We start from the raw sequence: 9,996 nt of genomic DNA on the forward strand, positions 1-9,996 counted from the left end.
TTGTGGAAGTTTAATATCGATTTTTTTTATTCTTTTTTTTTTGGCCACCCTGCGCGGCTTACGGGATCTTAGTTCCCCGACCGGGGATCAAACACGGGTCCGGGCAGTGAAAGCGCCGAGCCCTAACCACTGGACCACCAGGAGATTCCCAATGTTGAATTTTTAAAGTGCTGCTCACCCCACCACTACTACTACCATTTTAGTCCTGTTTCCCCTAATGAAAGTCTGCATGTTAACATATATCGTAACTCATTTTCCAGGATTCAAATCGCCTCAAACTTAGGTGCCAGAGCTTTGGGAGCAGAAAAAGATACTCAGCTAGAAATCCAGGCGTAATGTCCGCCATGCTCACTGGAGAGACCCACACATGTACTTACTGCATACAGTTTGCTCTGCCCTCAGTGAGCGTATAGCGCAGAGGGTGGCAATGCTCCGGTGAGGAGCGGCGGCGTGGTGCTCCAGCAGGAGGCTGTAGGGTGGAGATGGTTTGGATCCCAGCTCGGCCACACAACAGCGGTGCCCTGCAAACAGCCTTGTCACCAGGCTTGTGATGGTGAGATGGGAACGAATAACACAGGCCCTGTGGGAGTAGATCACTGTAGTTAAGTGTCAGATTTCACGTATGACTGCCTCTGAAGGAGCCTGAAGGCAGATTCAGCGATGAGCGTACGAGTGGGTAGGACCTGAAACGTGGGCCGTGCTGGGAAAGCCTGTGGGCACATGGACAGGACAGCTGAAAGGATGGAACCAGGGCCGGTACAAGGGGAAAACCAGGTGCTGACCATTAAGAAAGCAAAAGAAACCAAAAAAAAAAAAAACAGCAAAAGAGCCAGCAAAACTCAGATCTGGTAGTAGGTGACTGTCACTTAAAGCTCTGGAACACAAGACCAATTGGGGGACATCAGTAGCACCCAGGGCATCGGGCTCCACTGAGCACACGCAAGTCAGCATTAAACCTGTAATCTACGTTAGCACTCCCGAAGTGATCCAAATAGAATGCACAAATCGGGTTCGGTCCTCTTTCATTGCCTAGGACGCTTCGGTGGCGCCCACATTCTCCACGTATGCAGAGACCTTCGGTCTCTCCTCCACCCTGCTACACCCGTGTCCTTTCACTTTACGGTCATGACAGCACTTCCTGGTTGACAGCCCATGGTGGTAACTTCTCAGAATCCACTGACTACACAGATCCTCTTTTCTACCTAATGCTTCCTTGCCCCACAAGCCCCGCTGGCACTGTGGATGGAACTGCCGTCACAGGGTCATGCTATTAAAGTGAAAGCTTACACAAGGTTTTATAGAAATGTAAAACGCCAGGTTTTAACATGAGGACCATCTAGGATGTTTTAACTTCAACTAGGGAGTTTTCCCCAAGGGGGAAAAAGGTGACAAAAGCAGTAATTCATTGAAGAACATGCACTTTTCCATCTTGCACGCAGCACATTGTAATTGCTACATCGACTGGCAAGTGTACATCGGTCCATCCTCCCAAGTTCAGTAGTTTGCCTTTTTCTTAACCCTGAACTCTGTCTCCAAGGCTTTACATGTGCAGACAGCACGAAAGCACCTGTCATCACAGCGGCAGCCGCCGGGCCTCGTAACACCCGGGCCCCAGCCCTGAATGGGACAGTGCGCTCCCCAGTCCCTCCCTCCCGCCTGCTTCCTCGGGCTCCGCAGCTGCTTCGCCCCTCTTGCAACCACCACCGCCACCGCAGTCACCTGCTTTGCTCCCCAGCTCTCACTTTTTCCCTAGTTCTCATCTTTGTGTCATAACACCTGCCAGGCAAAGCCCGTGTTACTTTCTTAAAAGATTCAGATTTTCAGCTACCTTCTGCTGCTGTCTGAAGAGCTCCTCCGTCAGGTCAGCGAGTTGTCGTTGCTGTGAAAGCGGAAGCTGTTCAGTCAGGTCCTGTTCCTCCTCCTCTCGTCCCATTTCAGTGCTGGGTTTGGTCAGCCTCTGTTCACCGGGTCCCTTTAAGTCACGCTGTGGAGCTGCCTTACTCTCCCTTCCGTCAGCCTGTCTACACACACGAGGATTCGGTCCTATGATCCTTTTTTTGCTGCCCAGCTCTAGACCTCTGGAATGCCAACTAATCTAATCCCTGAAGATTTAGCTGAAAAAAAGGTTATTGAAAAGATGCTTAGAAGTTTAGAAAAACCACTAAGGTATTAGTTAAATCTATACAAGTATCAAAATTATACATTTTGTAAATACCTACACACACACACAGACGTATAACGGGCTGAATTGTGTCCCCCCCCAAAAAAAAATTCATAATCAACAGGCCTAGCCCCCAGTCCCTCAGAACGTAACTGTATTTGGAGGCAGGCCCTTTAAAGAGTTAATGTGAGTTCAAATGAGCCCATTCGGGTGGTCCCTTAATCCAGTCTCACTGGTGTTCTTATAAGAGGAGGAAATCTGGACACAGAGAGACAGGGGGGTGTGGAGGTGGGGGAGTGTTGTGTGCAGAGGAAAGATCCCCTGCAAGCCACGGAGAGAGGACTCAGGAAAAACTAAACCTATCAACACCTTGATCTTGGACCTCTAGCCTCCAGAACTGTGAGAAAAGAAATCCCCATTGTTTAAACTGCCTGATCTGCATGTTATGGCAGCACTAGTGAACTAACACAATATGCTTTCCTTACGTACTAAAAATCTAGACGGATACCCAAGAAACTGACACACGGCTGCCTCCAGGCGCAGGAACTCGGTGGCAATGGTAGATATTTGTCCCTTGTGCCTTATAATGTTCAACCGTGTGACTCTATCATCTATTCAAATGGTAAACAACAAAAAACGTACTCCTAATATCCACTGGTGAGCAAGGTGTGGGAAACTTTACTACTGCTAGCTAGCTATCAGCAGAGAACGGTTTGAATAAACTGCTAGACATCCATGCAGCAAATAAATGAGGGAGGTCTACTATATAATGGAAATATATCCAGACAGATTAAGAGAAAAGGGCAAGTCACTAAACAATGGGTACACTTGATTTAAAATAACAAGGCAAGTCCCCTAGAGAAAAAAACAAAGGGAATATATAATATACACTCATTTGTTAATGGTGGATTCCTATTTTGTTTTCTGAATGGAGGATTATAGTTTGGTGGGGCGGGGGCGTAATTGATTATAAATAATAAAAACTACAGCTATCTCTAACCTGAGACTACAGAGAGATTTAATTTCCCCAAATTTAAAATGTGAAAATGTTTTGCTTAGAGCCAAATCTGTTGTGTTAGGAAATTAGATTTTCAAAAGCTGAGCTTACTATATTGGTGTTCTGTGTCAAGTGGTTCCAAGGAGCAGGGCCAGGGAGAGAAATCTCTCAACCTAGCTGTTCCAAAATGTACCCCCCCGCACAGGACAACCCCCCAAAAGCATGTGGCTTGATAACCCACCGCTCCACAGCCAAGGGTCCTGTCCTCACTAACACGTGCGCCTGGCACTGGTGTTCCTCTGTGGGATGGGATCCGCATGAATGGCGCAGCGCGTGAACTTTACCCACGAAAGACCACAACTTGCTCATCAATAAGGCTGCTCACTGCAGCAGAATGACGAAAAATCTCCTTGAGACCAAATCACTAAACAAAGCTCAGTGACACAGAAGACACTGAATAAATACATGACCAAATAAAGATGTCTTCATTTACCCGCACACACAGTACAATCCAGAAGCAGTACCTCCTCCAAGAGTGATAAAGCCGGCTTCTGTGTTGGGGGGCGGGGGAGGGCACACAAGTGACAAGTGATTATGAGTGAGATCACTCCTGATACGTAGAATGAAAAAGCGAACACGCACATAATTCTAAACCGAATGAACACGTCCTCAAATCACACGACTACACAGCAAATGCACTGGATTTTAATCTTTAATATCTAACATTATTGCTTTAGGACATGTTTTCCCTGAACCAGGAACAGAGTGCTAATTACATAAAAATATACACATAGAAAAAGTAGTTCTCCATTTTCCTGGGGAAAAAACAGTAACTCCTAGGATACTCAAGTGTTTTGTTTTAAGTATAAAGTCTTGGTCATCTCATTTATTAGCTGTGTGACATACATATTTAAATTAAACATTATTAGACAACCGTTACAACTTATAAAGGTAAGGTGCCATTACTGAGTAAAGAGATTCTCCTGGGAGTGGATGTGTCCCTTCTCCCACCCACCAACAAGGCAGCAATGTGGTTAGTTTAATTTCATGAGTACGTGATCCATCGCTGCAAACACGAATTCTCGTCTCCACCCTGTGCTTATCTGTGCATGTGTGTGAGCTGGTTAGATCGCACGGGCAACCTCTCGAACTTCAACAGCAAGATGAGCTGGGCTTGGGCTTTCGGTGCAGACTGACTGTGTCTGTCTGAATCAAGTGATCTGACCTATCCTCGGTAGCAAGCACTCGTCGAACTGCTTCCTCAAAGGCCGCTGCCACATTCGTGGCATCTTTTGCACTTGTTTCAAAGTAAGGATAGTCGCCATTGTCCCTGCACCAGGCTTGAGCTTCTTCTGCAGACACCTGCCGCTCACTGATGTCAACCTTGTTACCCAAAATCACAAAAGGAAAGCTTTCGGGCTCCTTCACATCCGCATAATATATGAATTCTTTCTTCCAGTTACTCAAATTCTGGAAGCTCTGAGAATCATCGACGCTAAAAGTAAGCAGGCAACAGTCAGAACCTCTGTAAAATGGCGTCCTCAGGCTTCTGAACCGCTCTTGACCGGCCGTGTCCCAAATCTGCATGGTAACAAAATGTCCATCCACCTCCAAATCTTTATCTAAAAATTCCACACCTATTGTATGGAAGAGCTGGGCATCAAACTTATTAGTCACATATCTGTTCATTAGAGAACTCTTCCCAACTCCACCATCTCCAAGGAGAATTGCTTTAAGAAGCGATGATTTTCCTGCCATTTTTAATCTCAAGATCTCTGATTTCGGAACCCTGTAAAATAAAAGGGTACCATTACATTCCTTTAGACCTGTACATGGCTCTACATGCCTCTATGAATGTCAGTGTCTAAGGGAAATAAAACACAGAGCCCCAATTCCTTTCTGCGCACGGAATACCGGACGGCAAGAGATGTCACCTACTGAGCCCTCCGCCTCGTGCCAGGCACCACCCGACCGTCACTCTCTCTGACAGCTGCTGAGGGCTCATTCTTCCCCTTCCTCGGGTCACCGCTGACTGAGGCTAGCACTCAAGGCCAAGTCTGACCCCAAAGACTGTCCTCTCAACCGTTCCTCTTGGCTCACAATAAGCCCTGCCACCGTTTGTTACAGATGCAGTGGGAGACCAAAGTTGGCACGTTTCTGTAGCAACTGCAAACAGCCCTCCGGTGGCACGGTGACAGTGTTCACTGATGGCTTTCCTCTCAGGCCAGGGGGTTTCTAGACAACCCACCTCTTTCTCTCTCCCAGCGCCATCCCCATAGGAGCTGGTAAGCAGGAAACCAGAGACACAACTGACTGATCTGGCTGTAAATAGATCGAAGCCAACCACCGAGTAAAGGACTCTATTCTTTTCATTAGGAACACTATTTTGAGTTGGCTAACATTAATGTCAGCACCACTCGAATCTTTGATATAATATCATAACCTAGTACATTCTACCCAGAAGATTCATTTGGGCAGCTCCAACTCTTCTGAACAAATGCGCGCCTGGGCTGTTACTTGTGTGTTTCGAGGGGGAATGAAATGAACATTAAACAAAAATGTGGTACCATGCGTACCCTTCAGGGGAAGCCCTGGGGCAGGACTAACTCCCTCCCCGACACCAGTCCCCCGGCGGGGGGCGGGGTGGGGCGGGTACAGAGATTCAGACGCCCTTGTGTAGGCTGGTGGGAGCGGAGCTCTGTTCCTATTTAAGGCTTCTGTTTTAATTCCTTATTATGAAAATTTTCAAACATACACAATTTCTGAATAATGAGAATAATATGATGACACCTCACAGACCCTAAACCTAGCTTCACCATTTATCAACTTACAGCAAATCTTGTTTCCTCCATAGCGTCCCATTCTCCCTTCTGCCCAATTATTTTGAATCAAATTATATCATTTAAACTGTGAATATTTCAATATTAAATGGCTTTTAAGATATTTGTAAAAGAAGACAACCTTTACAGTAGCACTAACAGAATTTTCTGCAACGATGGAGATGTCCTCCATCTGGACTGTCTGATATGTCAGCCACTACCCGCAAGTGGCTAGTGGGAGCAAGGAAATGAATTTTAAATTTTATATAATTTTCACTAATTTGAATAGTCACATTTAAAGAGCCAACAGCTGTATTGGACAGCACAGCCCTAGAGGAAAAATGGTAATTAACTTGAACATGAAAGTAGATATTGTGAATCCCTCAATGGGAAGGTAATAAAGGCATGAACAATAATTGTTGTATTGACTAGGATGAATTTGCAAAATCACTGCAGTAAACAAACATTACCTGGCAATCGCCTGGTTATATGCAAGTATGACCCGGTATAATGTAACTGAACACTTCCCATAACGTGCAAGAATTCTGCATTTCCTACTACATGCTACACACCATTCTTATAAATATGTGGCAACTTGTCCCTAACTCTTATTAGCTCTTTTAAATTACTGCAGTAATTACTACTATAATTAATACAATTTAAATTGGCCAACGAAAGTGTGAGGCAATTAAAGTGCATACTACTTGGAGACTTTTCGACTTCAATGGATGGCTCTGCCCAATGCTCAGGCTAAATTAATATTAGAGAGGAAACTGAAACTATCTCAAGCCCTTTAATTTCCTGACATAGTAACAGTGCACTAAATCGGTTCCTTTGTTTAATTCTTTGGAATCTTGCTTACACGACTTCAACTTAGGAAAAAAGAGTAGCAAAACCAAAAAAGCACACCAACTATTCTGACACAAGGAAAGCATCTAACGCTCCCTCTTTAACATTCTTCAGTGCTTCTCCAGAGATTCAGTTCTAAGTCCCACTTCTAAGGCAAGACACCTGGCCCTGCTGCCCATTCTTGGCATCAGCCATTCCGAAACGCACTGCCAGAGGGAAGTGAAATTCCGATCCACACGCTCGGCCCTCACACTCGCCCTTGCCTTCGTCCTGGCACGTGCTGCTCCCTCTGCTGGCGAACCCAACCCCACTTCACGAACTAACCGCTGGGCCCTCAGAACCGCTCAGCACCGTCATACCCTACACTGGGAACCTCCCCCAGCAGCCCCCCATCCCAAGATTGTTCCTTTCTCGTGATTTTGAAGCTATATAAACACAGATGTTCCACGTTGTGTTACAAGGGTGTAACAGATGTGCTGAATTCTAGTCTATCATTTATCTCAGGATTTTAGTAAGTCTCTAACTGCCTCACTGGACACAAAGTTTCATTGTACAGCATCAACTTGTTAGGATCTGTACATCAAATTATAAACCAGACTGTGCAATCTGACAACCTCCACCCAGATGCGTGGTTACATACATCTACCAAATTAAGTCTTAGAAACTCCTTGAGATTTGTAATTCGTAACTCTATCAGGACACTCTCATAGTTCTTTTCTTTCTTCATAATAATGTGGCATTTCCTAGTTTGTGCCCTTATTCTGATCAAACAAATTTGGGATACGCTAGCCCCACACACCAGGAAATAGGGTACAATTTTTTACATTTCTCATGTATAATTTGGGGTCTCCCAGGTATCCTATTTGGGGGTACGCTGGCCTTTGCTCAAACAACTAACACAGGTACAAACAGCTCTCCGAGTCTAACGGTAGCATTGAACATAAACACACATGGTGATACAGATAATTATACGGACTATCTTATTTCCCACTGACATCTAACAAAAGCTAGCTTCATGCAATCTCTACATTAACGTAACATAATGAGTTTATGAACATTCAAAATGTCCCCTTTTTCTTCTCTGAAAACAGTAAAATGCTTTGAAACTTCTTTAGTATAAGCTGAATGAATAAACGTATCCTGATATGCTCTTTTCAAAACTTACCTTAAAATGAAGGCCTTTTATACTCCAGTTTAGAAGGACTGCCCAAAGGCAATAATCTTCACCCAAGCTAAAACATGACTTTAGCAATCAGCTAAACCCTATAAAGAAAGCTGAATAAGAAAAGCATGTGACATAAGCCATAATCTTACCTTAATTGTTCAGTTCAAACATCATCATCTGCAAAGAAAAAATCAGAAAGCACACCTTAGCAATGTAGATTCAATCTGCTTTCATAACTTTAAGAGTAAACACAAGAATTAAAATGCAAAAGAAATGTCTGACTTCCATTAGTAGCTAGATTCTTAATTTAAAAGGAAAACTGCACCTGAAAGCTGCCCATGACCCTTCTCAGCCTAAAAATAGCCCTAGAATCAAATACTACACTTTAACCATTGTTTTTTTCCAACAAGTTTTTCACCTGCCCCCACCCATCCTACCTTTCTAAGTATCCCATTTAGACAGCTGTAAAATTTGGTTAAGATGAAATGTAAACTATAAATTACTCAAAATCTGCCCAAATTTTGAGTGTTTTAGAATAATCATATTCCACAGAATAAAGCTAACACAAACAAGGAAAAAAGAAGGACCACTCAAGGGAGAGGCACCCAATGTGACACAGGAAAAGTCAGGCAAAGACTAAGGCAGCGCAGAATTTCGTGAAGCTTCTTTCTGGGCAGCCAAGGCAGACAGGAAATTTTGTGAGCGAATGGAGGCCCACTGTCGGAAAGGAGGACTGGTTCCCCATGCCAGAGGCCAAGAGCGCAGACTCGTGGGCAGGCTAGTTGACATCCTGCAGCTCTGGCGACTCCGGTGACAGCGGTACCTACGTCTAGGGCTGTCTGGAAGACCCACTTGGACACGGACAACGGGGGAGCGGTTCACCCCTGTGCCAGGCTCGTTAGAGGAGCGCAGGGAGTCTCCGTGGAATGGACACATGAAGAAGTCTTTACTGGGAGCTTTATAGAAACGAGGTAATTTCTTTTATGGCCATTTCTTCAGTCAAATTTCAGAAGAGTCCTGGGCAGAACAAACGAGAGGGCCACGCAGGCAGACATTAGGACGCCAACGGATCCTAGCCCTACAGACCAAATTCCGGGTGAAGGCCTCCTGTACCGACCAGGCGGAGCTGTGCTGAACTACTAGCCTCTTCCGGTCTAAACCAACAGTTCCAAACCCCTGTCCCTCCCTTTTCTAAAAGCAAAGGGCATTTTTGTGGGACTTACGTAAAGCAGCCCTCAACTTATAAATTCAATGAAAAAAATGATACCCTTCAGAATCTTGATATTTGGGGGTTAAGGAGAAAATCACCACCACCACCACCACGCTAACACTGACTGAGCCCTGCAAGCCACTGACTCTGCTTCACTGTGTTCACTCCTCACAAGCCTCTCATTATCCCTACCCTGTGGATGAAGACTCTGACTCAGAGACGTTACGGTCCTTGCTCGAGGTCACACAGCTCGTCAAGGGGGGCAGTGAGATCGGAATGCGACCGGCTCCAAAGCCCAGTAGCTAACCCACAGGCGCGGCAGTCTCAGCTGCCTTTGCGTTTATTTCAGAGGGCGCTCCTGTTGCTGTCTTAGGTATAATGAAAAGAAGGGGTAGCAATGGGAAGAGTCTTCCACCTGCTTGCTCTATTTCAAGATCTGCACAGAAACAAGTGAACCTGACAGAACTACTAGTATTCAATCCACTGACATATAGATAAAGCACATCTGAGTCTACCTAAGTTCTATTAGAGTTTCCAATTTGAACATGTTTTAAATGCAACTGCAATCACACATCTGCAGAACCCTGCGGCGCCTCCCAGAAGCCGAGCGCGTGGAGCGGGTAGGAAAGCAGTTCTGCAGGAGTCCTCAGTGCGTGCCTCCCCCGGCCAGGCACTCAGGATGCAGGCCACACCCAGGCCCTGGCAGGTGGGGCTCGTAGTTGGGGGAGCTGACAATCCGGGCACAAACCCTCTTGCATTATAACTGATACAAGTCTTACAAATGAGAGGTACGTG

General features: G+C 45.4%; 1 pseudogene across 2 annotated transcripts; it reads right to left on the bottom strand.

Moving 5' to 3' along the window:
• Nucleotides 1-3,852: 3,852 nt before the first annotated feature.
• On the bottom strand, nucleotides 3,853-9,744 carry LOC309653376 (ras-related protein Rab-9A pseudogene; annotated as a pseudogene). 2 transcript variants are annotated; one of them, XR_014268794.1, is made up of 3 exons: nucleotides 8,819-9,744; nucleotides 8,141-8,168; nucleotides 3,853-4,947 (listed from the first exon to the last, which is right to left on the bottom strand). The product of XR_014268794.1 is annotated as a ras-related protein Rab-9A pseudogene (transcript). The 2 variants fall into 2 exon arrangements; XR_014268796.1 differs by having other exon boundaries at nucleotides 7,992-8,168; nucleotides 8,819-8,955.
• Between the last annotated feature and the right edge of the window lie 252 nt (nucleotides 9,745-9,996).

This window comes from Balaenoptera physalus, assembly GCF_965194825.1.
Source record: "Balaenoptera physalus genome assembly, chromosome: Y".
Lineage (NCBI taxonomy): Eukaryota > Metazoa > Chordata > Mammalia > Artiodactyla > Balaenopteridae > Balaenoptera > Balaenoptera physalus.